General features: G+C 44.9%; 1 protein-coding gene across 10 annotated transcripts in view; it reads right to left on the bottom strand.

The window, feature by feature from the left end:
• The window catches only part of BMAL1 (basic helix-loop-helix ARNT like 1), a 51,539-nt gene extending 31,393 nt beyond the window's left edge, over window positions 1-20,146 (bottom strand). For 5 of the 10 annotated variants that reach the window (XM_074543857.1, XM_074543865.1, XM_074543866.1 and 2 more), the window contains exon 1: window positions 19,852-19,999. The gene's annotated coding sequence lies outside the window, so the exon portion shown is untranslated. Of the gene's footprint in view, window positions 1-19,851 lie in introns of all 10 variants that reach the window. The other 5 variants (XM_074543860.1, XM_074543864.1, XM_074543859.1 and 2 more) reach the window with 3 other exon arrangements.
• Window positions 20,147-20,603: the final 457 nt, after the last annotated feature.

Below are 20,603 nucleotides of genomic sequence, written 5' to 3'. Positions count from 1 at the left end.
GGGTTAGAAGGGAAAATATTCCAGGTGTCAGTGCTTAATTGGAGAGTTTAGTCTTAAAAGCCCTTGTACCAAGAGATTGTTGGCCATTTTGTACCTTCTAATGAAAAGCTGCAGAACTCACAGCAGTGAGGCTGTTTCACTGATCAGAAACAATAAACACCTGAGTCTGAACATGAATTACTGTCTCAAGACAAGTAATTTTGACATGGAGGGGAAAAAGTCTCCAATAAACAGAATTAAAACTCCACGTGCAGTTTCTCAGCAGATCAATCTGTCCAGGTACACTCCCACACCAAAAGCATCTGTTCATCAGCAGAGTCTCTGAGACAAGGCAAGACAGGCACATCATGGCATCCCCTACAGCCTTTCAGGCTCTTTTAGTGCTGATGGAGACACACAACTATGCATTTTATCTAACACTGAGGTTCCCAGACCAAGAGGGCTCTTGGTTCCTATTTTATGAGGGAAAGCACCTCAATATTTACTTCCAGCTACTTTAACAAAGGACTCCTCATTGCCTCAAAGCCAGGAATGAGTGCTAACTAAAATAACTTCCTCTTGCACAGGGGAGCTCCAAACCAGCCCCAGAACACAGAAGTGTCTCAGCAGCACTCAGTAAATGGGCAGGATCACTTCCCCAGCCTGCTGCCAGCACAACCCTGCCACAATGCAGGAGGCTCTTGGCCCTCTTTGCTGCAAGGGCACCCTTGCAGCCTCATGAACCATCAATATCTTTTCTGCCAAGCTCTTTTCCAGCTATCCAGTCCCTAATCTGTACTGACACATGGGGTTTTTTTTTTTCTCCAGGTGCAGGACTTGGCATTTCTCTTTGTTAACTTGCTTTGGTTCTTTCTAAGATTTTTGGTGAGCCTTTTCTCTGGTCTGTAGAGATCCCCTACATGGCAGCACACTCATGTGGTGTCTCAGACACCCCTCCCAGGCCTGCATTTGTCTGCAGCTCTAAGTACAAAATTTCAGACAGCATGGAAGAAAAGGAAAACAGGCTGGTTCTGGAAAGAGAACCCAATAGAATTTAAATACTCCAAAAATCCTAGCTCATGCTCTTTCCTCAGTGAAGCAGACAAATATGTGTTTCAGGGTGGTGTGGTCACATGGGAAGGCCTTGTGGATAGAAGTATGGATCACCTTCAAAGCAGAAAAGGAAAAATGGATCAAAACCAAAGCCAACCCATGTCACCTCCACGAATCAAACCTGTTTAGACCAGCTGTGCTAAGTATTGGTATTGTTCATGAAGTATTTCCCTCCTTAACAGGGGACTGGGATATACCTGTAGTGCCAGAGCTCAAGGTCTAGCTTAAAATTCTACACAACAGCCACTGGAGACACCATCAGAACCAGCATCCTGATTATCCACTGACCCTCACTGGACACACCATCAGAACCAGCATCCTGATTATCCACTGACCCTCACTGGAGATTCCATCTCCCCTCACATCTCAGCAATTCCATCTCCCCTCACATCTCAGCAGTGTCTGCTATCTCTACCTACCCACTGAATCCCAGCTGCAAGAGGGTTCCAACAAAGCTTGCCAGTTTGCAACCATTACTGAAAGCTTGATCTAGTGTAAGCTTCTCCTCAGCCAAGATTTGACTCTTTGAGCTCTTATTCTTTGAAGTGAGCTTATGCTGCCCTGTTTGCATATTTCATTCTGGGCAGCCATCAAAAGGAAACATCACAAGGGAACTAATCAAGCCCTTGTGAAAAGGTGGTGATGCACACTCTTGGAAATCAGCACTAACACGCTGCTGCTACCAAAGGAATTTGGCCTGCTTCAAGAATCCATCTGCCAGCACAGGCACTCCTCAGGTTCCAAGAAACTGCTTCCCTCAGGGAGAGCAGAAAGGAACCTGCCTTTCTTGGAAGGCCAGGCTTGAAGGGATTTATGAAACCTCTACACATGAAGCAAAGTGCCGCCTCTCTAGAGGCCACTGACCAAGCAGTCCTGGTGCTCACATCAGCAGACACAGGGCAGGGCTGGGAGTGCTGCAGGACTCCTGAGCTCAGCCCCAGCACTGCAGGGCTCTCACTGAGTTGTGCCCCAGAGCTCTGCACGCCCTGCGTGTCACCGGTGCCTCGTGACATTTCGCAGGCACACTGACACCGCCACAGATATTCTAGGAGCACATGTTCGTATTTCACCTCAAATGCCAGCAGGGATACACTAAAGGTTTTAGCAGAAAAGTGTAGCTGCCACACAACCTGTAAGCTAAACAGATGATCTCCTACAGAGTAAAACAAGTTACACTGAGAATTACACCCAGGTCTATCTGTCAGTGAAAGATCCACTCTCAGTCAGCGCAGGTCCTGCTGCTTGAAAACATCCAGATTGATTTCACTGGAAAGGGATACAGCCATTATTCCATAAAACAGAATAAAACTCAGTCATCCTAAGAAATCCAGCTGCTAGTAGAAAAAGGACTGAGCCCAATGTCAGAAAGGTTTTAATTATTTCAATCCAAGACACCCAAGCCAACATACTTCAAAACAATGCTTCAAAAATGCTTTTCAGCACAGCACCCCAGAATTTTAATGTTACAAAGTAACATTAAAAACTGGTTCCACTACTGTTAAATGTTGGTAAAATAAGTTCACAAAAATCTGTGTTAGGATGTGATATTTAATATTTATTTATTCCAGTCTTTCAGAAGATTTTGTGTATGTGTGAGAAGAAACAAGGTATTGCATTTTCAAGACTGGGGAGAATGAGAAGATTTAAAATCAAAAGACAACAGAAACTTTAAGTCCTTTGGGCCAGTTATTTCAATCTGCTCATTTGACATCAAAATCAATTGTTCTTTTAGTAATGACAGAGTTAAAAGAAACAGACCCAGGCAGAACAAACTAAATCTACCCCCTCAATTACTGCAATTAAGCTCAGCTGAAGTCCTAAGTTTCCAAGCCAGGTCCAGCCTCTAATGTGTGAGGGACCTGCTGTTTCACAAGCACAGGATGCAGCCCTTGCTCACCAACCCTAAGCCAGGATTTGGAGAGGGTGGCAGGCAGAGCAGGGTGTGTGAAAGACAAGAAAATCCATCCTACCATGCGGGTAAATCAATTACCCAGCATTAATGGGCTTCAAGGAAAAACCTGACCAAAGTTGATTTCTTTAATAGCTCATGTACTTCCAGCATGCTTTGATCAGAAACACACACCCAAGCCCACAAAACAACAAAAACCTTCTCAGCTGAGGAGGCAGCGGTTCTGTGAAGTCTCCCAGGTTGTACACATTACTTCTGAGCTGTCAACAACAGAAGATTCACTGTAGATTTGACTTCAAAGCCAAAACTTTTAGAAGATTAGAAATTTCTCTGTAAGAGGACTGCACACAACCTGGGCTGACATTTCTGGAGCAGGAGCAGCATACAAGATAACAAGTAGGTAAGCTACTTAACTCACTCCCCATGTTACACAAACAGAGGGAATTTACAATCAGTAACTCACAGCTGGGAATGGCTCCTTTTTGCACTTGCAGTCCAAAAGATGCAGCTTTTTGTTTCAACATTTCATCCAGCTCCTAAATATGAGCACCAGTTTACAGCAGACAGATGTTTTAGACACAGGTCTTAAAGACTTTAATTAGCCAAAGAGAACAAGTAAGTTTCATATTGTTTAAATGCACATCTTCTAATCTAGAGATGATGAATAAAGCCCAGCTGTACACTGTAAGTATTATTATGACTGTGATATGATCTGGGCAAATTTAATTTCCTTATTGCAGCTCAGTGAAGCTCGTGGATCCTCACAGCCCAGCAAATATTCTTCCTGTAGTTCATAATGTCAAAAGCTGTCTTTCAGTGGCAGGAAGGCAAAATTCTCGGAAGTTCAAAGAAATGTTTTTAAAATTAATCAGCAGCCTAGGCAAACACTTCCTCATTTGTGTCAAAAGTAGAATTTTACCCTGTGATCAGTGACTTGGCACAGCACCATCCTAGTACTCCATTAGTTACTCCAGCTTCCAGCCACCAAGTCCTTCTGGGCTTGGTCAGGTCCTCATTTCCTTCCCTCCTCTTGCTGCAGCACTGTAGGCATCCAAACCAGACAATACATTCAAGCCATGAATAATACTACCCAAGTAATATCTCCTCACTTGGCTTTTAAAGCTTATGCATTATGGGAAGTTAGCAATTTTTCATTGAATACATTAAACCACTACTCACTTCTTTCAGCCTCTGAAGTGCATCTATTCCTAGTTTTCTTTTGAGTTGAACCATGTGGTCCAAATACTTTTTAAGATATTGCACAGAGCTGTTTTCCAGTCATATTAGTACTACAACAAACCCAAACACGTTTGGCACATGCCAGACCTTTCATTCAGAGATCTGCTGCCAAACTGCAGCTAAACACTTTATATCTTCAGAGAACAAAGCATTGGAACAAGAGGGCAGAGATGTCACCAGAAGGAGCAAAGACAGGTGGTTCTATTTATAGCTGATACTTTCATTTCCAGTTTTTGCATATTCCCTCTGGTCCTGCTGGATTTCCTCTCTGGCTGGAAGAAGCCACCCCTGCTCTCAGCACTCTGCCAGCCTGACAAAGCAAAGCCAACAGGCTGTCACTTCCCCTTCCATCCTAAAGCAAGCCCTGGGAAAAGGAAGAAACTCTCACCCTGCCTGGAACCAAGCTGGGGTTTCCTCACCCTGGCTGCCTCTCCACCATTTCCTCTAGCTCACATATCCTCCACAGGCTCATTTTTCCCCACTGGTTTCTTACGAGCTCTTTTTGCTTCACACAAAATCAGCTGTCAAATCACATCCATGTGAATGCCTACATTTCTTCCTTCAGACCATCTTAGAGACCCAATTTTTGTTTTCCTGCACTACCAGTGCTTTTTGGATAAGAGGGCATCACAGCTTTTCCTTAAGTGTACAAGTCAGAATCTGGTTAAAAAAAAAAATCCAGAGAATGTACAAGGATGGCATAACTGCTGTATGCATTAAAGTTTGTGTGGAAACAGAAACTTGCAACCCTAAAATTATTGACAAATTTCCAGTTTTAAGAAAACTTTTCCCCACACATGCACCTGCAATTGGAGTCCCTCTGTTGGTGGAGCAACAACAAACACTGACATGAATAAGCTCAGCAGCTTCCTTTCCTGAAGTCACACTAGCTGCCAGTTAAACCCAAATCGAACAGTGAAACCCTGACACTGCAACAACTTAGCACTTCCTAAACTGTTCTATGGAAAACATGTAATGAAACACACATTAAAAAAAGATACACGTGTCATTTTCAAGTCTTGGTTAATGCTCCAGCGTGGGAAATAGATTTGTAAGTAAACTGGCAAAAAGCTGATAGGCCAAGAGACACCTATAATGTAATTAGGAAATTAATGAACACTGAAAGGAATGCCCTTGGCTTCTACTGCAGCCCCAGCTGCTTTTCCTGCTTCCTTCTCTCTCCCTTGCATCAAATGGAATGTCTGTGCAATGGACACATGTTTAAGGTGAGCCCCAAACACCCTACAGCCTGAACCTCACTAAAGCCAGCATTTTGAGTGGCTTTGAGGGTTTGCAATTACAGCATTCAAAGTAAGACTTGATGGTGAAAATCAAGTGACAGTTTAGGGAAAAGCCATCAGAATATTGCTTGGAAAAAGTTGTATTTGTCTAGCTCAGGATAAGCACAAATACTGCTGTAAAGCTCACAGCAAAGTTTCACAGAACAGCTGACAGAACACCTTAGTGCCAAAGGCATGGCTTTAATCCCTTTTTTAGTCTCTTGTCACTCTTTCCCCAGATTTCCCTTCCAGTACTCCAGCAGAGACTTTAATGAAACCCTCAGAGCCTGCATGTCCAGCGTGTTGAATTCATCAGGCTGAACAATAACTTGAGAGAAAGCACAGTGCTCTGGGGGCTCAGAAATCTCCAGTGCCTCGCTGAAAGGGCAGATGTACCCAGAAGCAGCTCAGAGCAAGGGGAGGAGACGTGCCAGAGAAGGGGAAGGGAAGAAACATCCCATCCAACTACAGTAAGCAGTTAAAATATCCCTGTTACAGCCTTCCTGCACTTTCAAGATATTTTCAGCACTCCCACAGGATTTGTTTTCAACACACAAATCCCTCCTTGGTTTGAGCAAGGCAAGGTATGCTGAAACCTTTCCACTGATCCACATCTGCACTGTGACATTTTCTCTGCTCTTTTGTGAATGGCAAGTTATTAATATACAGCCACAGTAGAGGAGTATTTCCATGCACTCTGCAGTCACTGCTGCAGTGGGAGTATGAGCTTTATTTTCCTGAGAAAGGCCTACAGCAATAGCACAGCCCTGTAGAGAAATGGCTGATACAACATATTCCTTTTTTGTACCTCTCTACATTCACACTGATGTTGAGAACCACCACATTTCCAAACCTGTGACATTCAGCAGCCACAGATCCAGCTGGATACAAGCCTCAGACTTTGCATTTTCCAGACAGGCTTTTAAATCCAGGATTTCTAATTTAAATCTACAGTCAAGTTTGAATGCATACTTTTACATTACAACTGAAACTGAAGAAGTTTTAAAATTGCTGCTGTATTTGGAACAAAGACTCAAGTTCCCAGACCATGACAGCCTTTAGAAAGGCAAAGGAATGATCAGGAAACACCAGCAGTTCACTTCATGGGATCCCTATTGCTATGCAGACATCTCAATCATTGCAAACATTAAAAATAACAGAAATGCAAGTTGGGAAGAATAGTGTGCAATAGACACACACATATAAAAAAACCCAAGAGATAAAAAAATCCTGCCAAGACCAAATATGAGCAACTGAGGAAGAAAACCTGTTCAGAAAAAACCCAACATAACAAATCACAGCCACCCAACCCTAAACATGGACTCTACATACAACTGAAGGCTGCATGCTTGATTTTTTTAAAATGATTTCTCACCCTTGACTCAAAGATCCATCCACACAACAACCTCCTTCCCCACCTAATCAAGAAGGGATGCAAGACAGAGCAAAGGGACATCTGATGAACAGTTGCAACCAGAAGTTTCTCCACCCCATTGTTTTAATTCCAAAAGAGAACATTCCACGACCCACACAGTCTGATCCCAATGGACCTAGGAAGGATCACTAGACAGTTCACATTCCTCCTCAAAAAAGCTTCAGTAGGTTTCGATGATTTTATTTCTGCAAGTAGCAGACTGGTGCCAAATATTAATAATGCAGTCCCTTAGTTACCACTTACAAATGCTTGTAATTATTTACAGCTCCTGAACACAGGATGGCTTGGATATCATCCAACAAATCCCCAGCAATTAAATTTATTAGAAAATGGAAAACTTTCTACTTTCACTCAGCAGAACAACAGAGGCAATGAGTTCTGCTTAAGGAACAATGAAATCAACTGGTCCTCTTCTGCTTAGAAAAGTGGCAGGACCAAGATCTACAAACACCATGGGGACACCAAACAGAGCCTGGCAGAAAGGCTCATAACAACGAGGTGGAAAGGCTCTGGAAACTCCCTGCCAGGCAAGGGGAGGCCTAGGAGCTCCTGTGGTTTGTGTGGTCTGCACAGAGAGGTAGGAGCAGCTCATGGATTCTGCTGAGGGTTCCCAGCACTGTGAAGTCCCTGAGCTGGAAATAACTGCAGCCCTAATCCCCCTCCTTCACCAGGAGCACTCACAGCCCTGCTGGAGACACAGCTCTGGAGCAACGGGGTCTTCCTCACACACAGGGGTCTCTCCTGACTGCATCTGCTATCAGTAAAAGAACATTATCAGAGAAACTTCTATTTACAAGTATGATATACACGGCATGCTGACAGGGAAAGTGTGAAATACACAGCATCCTCAAAAAGCCTTCCAGGACAGCTGTGTCTTAAGTTAACTCACCTGCAATTATCACCCTACCACCACTCAGCACCAGGTGGAACATTTGAACTGAATCAATAGACATCACAAGTTTAGCAAAGCAGTTTGTGAAAGCTTAGCTTATCAGGAAAAACCCCAGTCTAACACAGGAAGCCAGGTTTATATGCTCGGTGTCTGCTCTCCTAAATGGAATTTCAAATCCAGCTTTCACAGAAGTCTCCTGAAGCAGCACTGAGCAAGGAACCCCATAAAAGTCAGCAGGCACAAAGCACCCAAAACAAACACCAGAAAGGGAGGCCTGAGCCCCACCTTGCCTCACTTCAGTGCCTACACACTGCCCCACTCACCTCAAACCTCTCCTACAGTGCCACAGCTTTCCTATCATTGAGTAAAACTCTTATTTCTCTTTAAAAAAAGAGGCCAAAGAGCCACTAAAGCAGGCAAACTGTTACTGATCATAGAATCATTAAGGTTGGAAAAGACCTCCAAGATCATCAAGCAAACCTTTGACCTTTGATTGCACACAGGGAAAAACCTAACCAGACAAAAACGCTTAGAACACAAAAGAATCACATATTTCAAAGGATCATGGACTAAACAATAGATACAAAGAGTTCTGGTTTTTTTTAAAAGTCCTACTTTTCTGAAATGGTCACTTCAATCTCATGCACTATTGTGCCTTGACTTTAATAGAGCAATACATACACTTTCTGTATGTATGTTTTCTTCAGCCACTCATCTGGTGCTCTACTGAAATGCTTTTTTATCTGTTCAAGCCCCTTCAGCTCTCTGCAAAGGTTCTGTCTCCTCTTCCACATACACTGAATTTATTTGTTATCCCTACAAGCTTAAATTTATATTCTCTAAATTCTGGAGTCACTGACTAAACACAAAATATTTACCCTGAGCAATTAAACTGACAAATGCAAAGGCACTTTCATTACCTTCATGTTAAATCACTCCATCTCTGTTTTCATAAATATGAGTATGAGCTCCTCAGGTTTCTGTCCCACTTCTGTCTCCCTCCAGTATCAGCGCTCCAAATTTCACCTTATAGCAAATCACTGGTATTAATATTCTGTCACTGGTATTGATATTCTTACTCCAAAATAAAAAACTGTTATATTTTAATCCATTTAAGATTACAGACCAAAAGTGGTGCTTGCTTTGCTGAACAAAACTCATGGGTATTACATTTCATGCATGCTTTAGAGAATACAACACGAGAAGCCCGTGCAGTATTTTTAACCTTTTGACTTGTTTTGCTGCAAGAGTCTCTGCAGTCCCCTTCTCTCTGCTCCAGGTCCTGCTAAAAGCTGTGTGTCCTTGCACTTCCTTCTGCTCAAACACAGAGCACAGATAAGCAGGCAAGCTTTATCTCAACACTGATACCAGATTCATTCATAGCTGTTCCTGTGTACAGTCCTGTGTCCTGCTCTCCTCTGCTGCAACAGGAGGCAACCTCATCTACCCTTTTATGGGACACACTGATATGCTGTAATTCAGGTCAAAGTTTACTTTACAAAGATATCCTGCAAGAATTGATGTGTTGTAAGAATCCCTTACCTGCCTCCCACCTTTTCTGTTCCAAAGCTTAGTTCTCCTTGCTCCTAACTTCTAACTGTTCTAGCCTGAATGTCACTAAGCCACCTACCTGCTATTAAACCTCATCTCATTTTCTCCTACCAGATAACATTATCAGCTCATTGACTCAAGGATTAATGCACTGAATTGCTTTTTCCTCCTTTAAATGAGTTTAGTTGTGCTCCTTTGATCTGACACTAAATTTATGTTTGCAAAACAGTTCATTCCTTGAACTCCTTTCAGTTTTCCATTCACACTTTATCAAGTCTGAGAAAGCATGAAAGCCATGACATAATTAACATCCTACATAGATCAGCCTCCCTTTGAGTCCAGCTTGATATCCTTGTTTACCAAGGCTCGGATTCTTTTGTGCACCTCTCCAGTGTTGCCCTGGGAACTGCCAGTCAATAAAGCCCTTCCACCCTCAGTCACTTCCTCTTGCAAGTGTGACATACAGAACAGGGCTCAGGGTAGTTAGAAAGGGCACACGAATTTCTCAAGGAAGCCAAGTGGAAATTGCCAGAATCAACGCTCCTGACTAATCCTTACTCAGCTCACACACAGTAACCATGAATCAGTCTGATAGTTTATTTAATACAGGGCTAGGTGGGTTTGTACAGTGCAGCACACACTCCTCTTTGGGAGATTCAGAAGACAGAATTCACACTATTTCATTAGTTGAGAAGTTGAAAATCTAACCTTTTAACCCTTTCTAACTGCTAGCTTTTAACCTCCTGGCTTCAGCACTCAGCTGGGTACTCCCATACAGCACTGGTGCTTACCTAACCCCACACTGAACTGCTCACAGATACAGAATAGATCAAACCTAATCTTGTAGAGAAGTAATTTTTTAAAAAGCTACAAGTCTGAGTAATGACAGTTTGGTGATTCAGAAGTCAAACAGATACCAGCACTGTGCAGTGGAGGGGAGAGATGATGAGCTCACCAGTGAGTGTCATTGAACTTCCCTTGTGGGAGCACACAGGTCAACCCTCAAAGGCAGATCACAGCTCAAGTAGCCCTACAAAGCCTCCAGGGTAATAGAGGCATTCAAGAAACACTCTGAAATGTATTTATTTTGTTTGTGAGCTGCTGCTTTGGATAAATTTGCTCCTTTTGTAGAAGGCTGTTTAATCAGCACCCAGGTGAAATCCATCTCCCACCAACAACAAGTCAAGGAAGACTTTTAGACTTCAAGAAAGACATTCTGGATGAATGTTACTCCAGTTAGGATTAAGGAACATTGCTCTGGGTTGGGATGGCACATGGAACAGTCAAATCCAACTGCACTGAGATGACTGATGCCTACAGCCTGAGCAGTGGGAATGTGAGCACTGTGAAGATAAAAGCAGAGCACAACACAAGGAGCCACCAGGAACAACGTGAGCAGCCCTTGGAAGGGTGGAAAACAAGGAAAAGCTCACATGTGGAAATGATTGGGATGAGTCCACTTCTGGAAGGATGTGTGGAAAATACAGAACTGCACCGTGAGGGATGATTGAAGAGAAACTCACGGACCGCTGCCAAACAAAGACTCAGCCAAATTCCGTCACAGGGAGGAGTTACAGGGCTATGCTGGGCTGTATTTGGAGGTGAAAACCTAACCCTTCACTGCAACACACAATGAGGTTTGCTAGAAAGGCCAGTCAAAATTAGTGTACTCATCCCTAATGTCTCTCCTTTAAGCTAGTGCACCAAGAGTCTTCCAGGTGTCAAAAGGGCAGGGAAGTTTCTTTTTCTGCTTCCTGCAAGTCTTTGAAATCCACTTGGCAGCCACTCCTCCAGGCAAACCTGAGAAGCTGCCCCAGTGTTATTGTGTGACCTGGTTGCCAACACAGCATCGCTCCAAACATCGTCACGGCCACGCAACACACACGCACCAAAGAGCAAACAGAGCTGAGACAAAAGGACAGAGCCACACACAGGCAATTCCAAGGGTGAATTCTTGAGTGCCTGCGTCTGTAAATAAAGTCAGAGGCCAGCTGAGACACCACTTACCAGGCCTTCCAAAGTCACCAAACAAAATTCAACAGAAAAATGGAAAAATAGGTTCCATTGACAAATAACAGAAAGCAGTATTTTTCCAGGTTTGTCAAGGGACACCATCATTCCAGTGGCTTTGGGGCTACAGGAAAATAGCAAGCCACAGAAATATCCTAAAAGTAGAGGGCGAGTTGGATGAGGGACCAAATATTTGTTTTAAAAAATAAGAAGTATGCACCCGAAATGTGTGCCAAAGAAAGTAGATTACACAAGTGTTACAGCACACCATGAATGAATCCATGGAGGCTCAAGCACTTGCCTGAGCAAATCCTGCTCTAGAAGGCACGTTCATTTGGTCTAAAAAGCAGCAAGACCTCTGCAACACTAATTGAAGCACTTAAAGGAACTTTAAGAATCTTAAAATATGGAATAATGATCATCAATATGCTACAACACTACCTGGGTCTCTAGTGAGATACCAACAGGGCATTTTTTTGTTACATGGAAGACTTTTTTTGTTCTGCTTCTTTCCAAGGTGTGCAACAATTTGGTTTTAATAATGTTCATATGCTCTAGGGAAAAAATAACTAGAACCACTTCAAGTAGAAGGCATGAATTATCCTGTTATCTGTTGAGTTAAACTTTGTCTTATGTTCCATTTATATTCCAAATAAAGTTCAAAATTTTTAGTAAATCTCTTTAATAAGGGCACATTACAGTCTTAGAGTGTTTCATGCCACTGAACACAAGAACAATTCTCCTGAACAGCTATTTGATAAGAACATCAAGAACAAACCATGGTGCCAATATTTCTCTGAATGGAAGTCTGGGTAGGTTTTAGAAAGCTTTGCTTCTTGAAAACAGAACATTTAAACCAACTGGCAGCAAGGTGAATGATTCTCAAACTATGCCAAGTTTGAGAATCATTCTTAAACAGCAATTTTCTATTTTTTTTTTTTTAACACAAACATGTCCCTTCCTCAAAGGCAGCAGAGGTGTGCACAATTGATGGAGTTCAAACCATGCATTGTCTTGGAAAAAAAATCATCTTCCCCTCAGTTTCTTTCCTATATTCCACTTCCTCCAGACTCCCTGGCAAGTTTAACTGGAGACATTGCTGGGCCTCTGCCAATTTTACATAAATTATCAGTTTGACAACAACTTGGACACGCAAGTGTTCAGCTCTGGCAAAGTCAGGTGATGGTGGTGAATGAGCTCCTGAGAGATTTGTGTATCTGAAACACTTCTATATTTGTCCATCTGGAAACCCAGAGGCACATGGGCCAGCAAGGGGAAAGGGAAAAGAGTCAGAGGTCTGCCTGAGTTACTCTTCCTTGTTATAAATGAGAATTTGTTTAAAATGGCACAATAAATACTGAACAGCTCCACTGTATAGCTCCAGAGATGAAAGCAAGAAGTTGCTTATTTTTCTGCCTTCTGGGTTTCAGTGCCAAAGCCAGATTTTTTTCATCAAGTTTTTATGTAGATTTATGAAAGAAATGACCCAACAGAGCTCAATCCAAAAATACACACGAAGGTTGCAGTGTAACACATTTAAAACAGCACTCTTCACACTTCCTGCCTCTCCCACCTCTCCCTCAGGAATCCTCACTTTGTGAGCTGTTTCCTAACCCACAAAAGCAGAAATGTTTATGAAGCCACAAGTTGTATGGCATCAGCAATCCCAAATCACTCTTGTGGGCAAATACTCAGCTTTTTGAGGGCACAGTGTTGACACTGACTTTTTTCCACTTTTTACCCAGCAGGTTGCCCAGGCCTGGATGTTTGCCCCAGCATAAATGGCACCACAGAGGATACACAGATGGAAATTGTCAGCTTGGAGCACTGACCATGGCAACCCAGTCCCAATGAGCATCAAAACTGCTGTCCCCAGATGATGCAAAGGACTCATGTGTCATTACAAACCAAACTGCTGGGCACCAACCCCAGCATTTTGTCCTGTCAAGGTACCAGAGCAGAGCCCTGATGATCCTGCCCTGTTTCCCACATGTTCCTTGAAAACCTGCAAAAATCCATCAGTCAGAGCAGAATTCTTGGGAGAAGCATACACAGAAAGGACAGTCAGAAAAGCTGCATCCAATTGTTAAAATTTGCTCTAAAATGGTGAGTTGATAATCCCCACCAGGAATGGGAATGTAGAAACACTTTCTCCAATAGTTGACTGCAGTAATCTTCTCCTCTGCTGGGCTTTTTCCCCTCATCATCTTATTCTTGATAATGACAAAAGCATTTGAGTAAGACAAATAAAGAGCCACTCCAGCCAGGAAAATAAAGCAGGCATTTGCTATGGAAGAGTCTCATGGTCAAGTCAGATAAATGAGGACAGGAATTACCTCATTCAACAAATAAAGCCAAGTAGAGTAATTGAGATCTCATTATTGCCAGCTGGGATAGCTTAAACAGACTGAACTAGATTTTAAAATGCTCTAATAGGGAAATACCCATCTCTCTTCAGACTGTCTCCTGGCCAGACAAGCTGACCAAGTTACACATGTCTCAGAGGGAGAAAAATGTATTTACATAAATCTCCTAAAATTTCTACCAGAAGCGAAACAGAAAATCCCAACACGAACCCAAACTAGCATGAACTCTTTATCTTTCTACTTAAAACAGGAATATCCAACTGCTGGCCTTGTATTTCTAAAGCACAAATCACTTCTAGTACTTCTACAATTTGGACCCAAACTGCATAGAAAGCATTTGACAACATTTTGAACAGATTGTTCTATAATTACAACACATTTCCCAGCAATTCTAATGTTTTATGTGACAAGCCCCTCTAAGAAGTCACTGAACCTGACTTGACAGGTTTCTAAAATAAACTACAATATTCAGAGGCTGGTTTGGTCATTGCAGTGAAAATATATTTTAAAATAAGAAAAAAAATAAAGAAGAAACTCTATAAAAACAGGAAGAAAACAACACTATTTGTACTAGAAACTTCCAAGCCGTAGTAAATTTGGTATAGATTAAAAACACAGTAAAATGTTACTTTAGGGCAGCAAATTTGCCTAATATTCTGGGACTTTATCAGATTGATAAGGAAAAAAAGCTATTCCAGGTATCAGAGCCTTCTAAGATCACAAACATATGCAAATTTCTGGATTTATGAATTTGGGCCATGACTATAACACCAAAATATTCTTAAGTACATTGAGGGCACAGTGTTGACACTGACTTTTTTCCATTAACTCATTGAATTAATTTCATCAATAAAAAACCCAATTTGCAAATGCCAAGATTATATGAAAAGCCTTGGCAACAACACATTGGGAAAGGAAACACAGGAATAAATGGGCCTCCTGTCTCTTAGTCAATAATTCTAGAACTTCAAACTGGAAACTGCAACCTGCTCAAGACCAGGTTAAAAAAATATAAACCTCCAAAACAAACATCTGATTTTTTTTTTTTTTTTTCAATCTATTCTAGACCACAGATTCTATCCCTGAAAAATGACCAGGCCATTCAAGTCTATGGGTAAAATAAATATGATTTTCCAAGGTTATATATAAAAACTAATAAGTCAAAGTGCAGCAGAAAGCCCAAAACTCAAGGAGATTTAAAACACAATTATCAGAAGTCCTTGAATGAAAGATAAAAATATCAGTAGCACTCAAACCAAAGCCAACTTGCTGCCACTCTCAAAGACTACAATGCATCTGCACAACATAAAGGATGCAAGTTTTGATATTTTAATAGATCATTTTGCTCCAAATTGGAACTGAACTCCTAAATTGTGTAATGCTCAAAAAAAAAAAAAAAAAAAAAATCCACAGATGACAAAGAAATCCATTCACAACAAGTTAAGGAAAAGAAAACCCAACCAAACCAGTTCAAGGAAACGATAAAATAACAGCTTTGAAGACAGAAAAAACATTCTTACAAAGGAAGAAAAAAAAGGAAAAAAGTTAAAATAAAAGTTTCTTAGCTTGATTTTTTCCAGGAAGTAACTTTTCCTTCTCACTTCACCTGACAAATATTCTGCAGTACAGTATTATTGAAAAATAAAGTCTTTTTGATTTTGTCCGTTTTGGCCAGGCAAATTATAAAAGGTAAAGGCACTTTAAGGAAGTTTCCAAGATAACAAGAACTTGAGATCAAGAATAATAGTGATTTCTGAGCTCTCTGGTAGTCTTATTTCATTCACCCTTGAAATCCTGCATCAATCCCAAATGGATAATAAACATTTTAGAGTTTTCTGTATCAAGAATACATTCAATTTTTTTAAATACATGGATTCCATTCACTTATTTTTTAGCTGACACAGAAAGGAATTCAGGCAAAAGGCAGCAATTGAAGGAGCACCTGAGAATTGCTGGGTGGAAGGAAATCCCACCCAAAGCAGCCCAAACACAGGGAAATCCCACCCAAAACCACCCCAAAAATCCCATCCTAAGCAGCCCAAACACAAGGAAATCCCACCCCAAACACAAGGAAATCCCACCCGGAGCACCCCAAAAATCCTACCCAAAGCACCCCAAAAATCCTACCCAAAGCACCCCAAAAATCCCACCCAAAGCACCCCAAAAATCCTACCCAAAGCACCCCAAACACAAGGAAATCCCACCAAAGCACCCCAAAAATCCCACCCAAAGCACCCCAAACACAAGGAAATCCCACCCAAAACCACCCCAAAAATCCCATCCAAAGCACCCCAAACACAAGGAAATCCCACCCAAAACCACTTCAAACACAAGGAAATCCCATCCAAAGCCACCCCAAACACAAGGAAATCCCACCCAAAGCACCCCAAACACAAGGAAATCCCACCCAAAAGCACCCCAAAAATCCCACCCAAAGCACCCCAAAAATCCCACCCAAAGCACCCCAAACCCTCCAGCCATCAGCCCCCTGGTCCCAGGAGATGCCTGCTGAGCTCTCTCTGCCCATGGTGCCCAGGAGATCTCCTGCTCTCTGGGAGCTCCTGGCACCACTCCTGCCCAAGCCAGCCCAGGAAACTCCAGCACAGCTCCAGCTGACCCACAAGTGCCTCTGACACAGCACACATTGAATAACAGCTTCTCAAATGGCAGCAGACTGAAAAGGTTACAAATTCTCCATGTGCTGCCTAAGAAATATCTTCTTGCAAGTGACCTGAGCAGAGAGTGAAGGAAGACAAACCTTGCAGGCATGGCTCCTCAAACAATCCTGTACTTTATTCATGAAAAACCCACTATCAGGCAGCTCTTGAATCAAATTAAACCATAAACCAGGAACTTGAGCATCAGCTAAAATAAATTTGAAATAATACCGAACACAACAGAAACTATCAATCTTCTTTGGGGCAGAGACTGAAATGTCAGACTATTTTTTTTGGTAATTAATATTCCAGACTAACAAAGCCTGGAGATGCTGTTTTGATCTGTATTCTTCTGCAGAATGGATTAAAAAAGAAATTACATTTCTCAACATCTGGTGAAAGATCAGGTTTCCAAGGAGATGAAGTCTGGGCCTTGGATAAGTAGCCTTACTGCACATTTCCAACAAATTGAGGTAAAAAGGCAGGTGCCAAATGCAGTTAATGGCACTGAGTTACCCTGATACCCACCCCATTCCATGTAACAGACATCCCAGCTTATCTGACAAGGTTCAGAGCCATTAAACACAAATAAAACTAATTGCATAATCACAACTGAGATTTCTTCCTCACACAAAAAAACCCCTCAAAACTTAAACAGGCTTTCTAAATAACCCAATACACCAACTCTTAGAGAGAAAAGCCTTCTGATTTTTTTAGTGCAGAATTTTTTTAGTGCAGAATTTTTCTGCTTCAATGTCTTGACTTTCAACCATGCAACACCTGAGCACCAGATTGTAATTTCTGTGAGTTCAGAAGCAGAAATGTTCAATAACCAGATTTCAAAAGCTGGTAACTGAGTTCCAGTCAGCATCATCCAGTCAGCGACTGCATTTATCAAAATCAATTATTTCAGGCTGAAGCTCTCAAAATATGATGACAGCCAAAAATTAAAGTTTCAAAACATGTTTACTGTATCAAAGTAAATAGAGAAAGCTTAAATATTGCATTCTGTAAACTTAGAGAGAATAAAAAAGCTACACAAGATTAAAATTATGTAGTTATTTTGGGCTTCTCTTTGCAGTCATTTGCACATGATATGCCTTAATACAGCTTTTATTGAAGACAACTAACTTCAGAGAACTTCCTGACACTTGGGGATACAAGCAGCTGCCTTTTGCTACTTTTCTTCCCTTTTTCAGAAATAGAAAACTGAGGGTAAAGGTTAAGAATGAAAAGCATGCAGGTTACAGAACTGAAAGTCACGACAGGATGCACCAAATTTACTTTGTTTCACTTAACAATGATGTATTCCTTCAGGTTTTCCTGTAGCTTCTGTCAAAATATAACAACACAGGCAACGGGCCCCCGTGCAGAAAACAGCTTCAAATGTTACATTGGAGCATGGGAACAGCACTTCTGTACTCATGCCAACTAAATAACCTGCAGGTCTCCTGGGATTTCAATTATCAATTATTATCAATTCCCTTGGAAAACCTGCCTTCGTCACCTGCAGCTCTCACAGTCTCAGCTTTGCCATCACAGCCTCAAGGGACTCTGTGCAACTCTAAGCTCCACCAAACCAACCTAGTGAATGCTCTCTGCTCTCACTCCTGCTTGCCCAAAAGAACCCTTGAGAGCAGGAGAAAACCAACTCTCCTTTAAAGCCCCCCCTACAAACATCACCTTCCTCACACATCCCTGAAGGCTCCCCAAGAGCAGCACGGGGTGACAGGGACGTGGCAGCAGCCCCCAATTCCAGCTCTGGCTTGGGGGGACCCCAGCTCCAGCCACCTGAGCTTCCTGACACCCAACCAAGAAGCTTTCCTCATGTTCTCGCTTGTCTGCTCTCCCAAGGAACTTCTGTTACAGAGCACCATCTTCCACAGCTGGCATCCAAAGAGGCAGTGGAAACGCACGGTGTGGAAGAGGATATGGGATAAAACAGCATAAAACCCAATGAAATACTGTGGCTGTAGATTATTTTACACCCTCAATTTCTACAAGCAGGGGTAAAAGCCCAGGAATGGTCATGAGAAGCACAAAGCCACAGAAGTCAGGAGGAGTAAAGCCTTTCTCCTTAATAAGCAGCTGTGGTTTAGAGTAACCAGAGAGAGGTCTGGAGTTCCTGATGCTTCAAAGAGCTATTTACATTTGCATATTCCTGCAGGATACAAAACATACATTATGGAGAGGGCAGAGTTTAACCTCAGCCCTCTGCAAGAACGTTTACGGAGACAGTTAGCTGGAATTAATACTTAATTGGAACCAACACTCTTTCTTTTCTCCCTTACAGACTTAGCTGCAGCCTGTGTATTATCAGCCACTCACATTTAAAAAGCCCTTTTGATAAAAAAAGATATAAACAGGCAGGACAGGTACTTTAATTATCAGTATGTTAAAAAAGAAACATAGTATTTTGAATGTTGAAGTTCCAGAATTTAAAACAAAAAAATTTTACTGGAAGACTGAATTTTGTGAGATTAGATCACACTCTGCAGCTGACCCTTTCTAGCTCACGCACTAAGGAAATACTTTAAAATTCCAGTAGGCATATTTGCTTGCAAGGCAAGAAAACACACCCACTTGTTCCTTCACCCTTGTTTTTCAAGCACGAAAACCTTCCCAAAACTGCTGTCACCGAGGCACTGGAGTAACAGAGCCCTCAGCAATTCCAAACGCCAAGTGATTCCCTTGCCTCCCAAAGCGCAAAACGCGGCTCTCGGGAAGCCGCCCCGGCGTTCCGTTCCCTGCCGGAGGAAACCCTTCCTTCCCTTGCGGCAGGCAGGGCGCACAGGTGTCCCGGGATCCCCGGGAACAGCCCCGGGATGCTCCGTGCGGCCCCGGGCCGGCACCTGCCCGCGGGCGGGACGGGCCAGGGCGCCGCAGCAACGGGGAATTCCCGAGCACCGCCATCCTCCCGCCTTCCACACGGGGCCTCCCCATCCCGGAGCGGCGACCCCGCGGCCCCGCTGGGCAGGCCCGGGAAGGGGCTCGGTGCCCTCCGTGAGGCGGCCCGAGCCGCGCACCGGGGAGGGGGCACAGCCCGGCACGCCCCCCCAGCGCCCCGACCGCCCCTGCCCGAGCGGGACCCCGGCCCGGCTCTGCCCTCCGCGAGTGCGGGCCCGGGCCCGCCCGCCAGCCCCGTCCCCCCCGGTGCCGCCACCCCGCCGGGCCAGCCCGCCCCGGGGCCGCTCCGTAACGGGGCCCCCGCCGCGGTCCCGGCCCCCGGAGACACAGCCCGGCACGGCCGCCGGGGGGTCCCAGCGCCGCCATCCCCCGGGCCGGGTCCCCCCGCGCCGCCCCCGGCCCCTCCCGGGACTCCCGCGGCCCCCGGGGGCGGCGGCTCCGCCGGGGCCGCGCTGCCCCCGCCCCCCCCGCCCCGGCCCCCGGCGCCCCCCGCCCGCCGCCCCTGGCGCTCACCGCGGCTCCGCGCGCCCCTCGCCGCGCCGCGCCCGGCCGAAGGGAGGGCGGGCGGGGGTCGCGGCCCCCCGGCAGCGCCGCACGCCCGGCGCAGGCAGCCCCCGTCCCTGACCTACTTTCCGCCTGGCTTGCCACCCGACGGCGCACCACTAACCTACTTTCCAGCCAATGGCACCCTCCCCCGGCCCCGCACCGGACGCGCCCGCCCGCCAACGGCAGAGCGGCTCCGCGCCAGCCTCGCCCAATGGGCGGCCGCCGAGCGGGCAACGCCCGCCCCCCCGAGCGCCGGCAAATCCCCGGGCGGCCCCGCGGTCCCGGCCAATGGGAAGCACGGCTCCGGGCCCTGGTCCCGCCCCCCGGCCGGGGGCGGGGCTGAGGGGCGGCGGGGGGGCGCCGCCGGGACCCGGATGTGGCGGTGGAGGCCGGGTCGGCGAGGGTTCGGGGCGTGTGTGCCCGGGGCGGCGGGGAGGGCTCGGCCTGGTCCGCGCTGCTTGCCCCGGCGGCGCCGCCGCCCGCTTCCCGCCCCTCCGCAGGGTTAAGCCCGTGCCGCTGCGTCACCGCCGCGTGACGTCAGCCGCGGCCGTGACGTCACGCGCCGAGGTGTGAAGGTCATGGCGGCGCTGCCCCAGCGTGGCCGCCGCGCCCGCGCCTCCGCTCCCTCCTTCCCTCGGCGGTGGAGCATGGCCCGGACCCCGGCCCGGTGCCTCGGGGAGCGGTGCCGTGCTGGGACCCGCCGGCCCCCGAGCCGCCCT

The sequence above is a fragment of the Zonotrichia albicollis genome, chromosome 6, assembly GCF_047830755.1.
Source record: "Zonotrichia albicollis isolate bZonAlb1 chromosome 6, bZonAlb1.hap1, whole genome shotgun sequence".
Taxonomy (NCBI): domain Eukaryota; kingdom Metazoa; phylum Chordata; class Aves; order Passeriformes; family Passerellidae; genus Zonotrichia; species Zonotrichia albicollis.
Note: the sequence above shows the minus strand (reverse complement) of the source record. Positions and strands in the feature narration are given on the sequence as shown.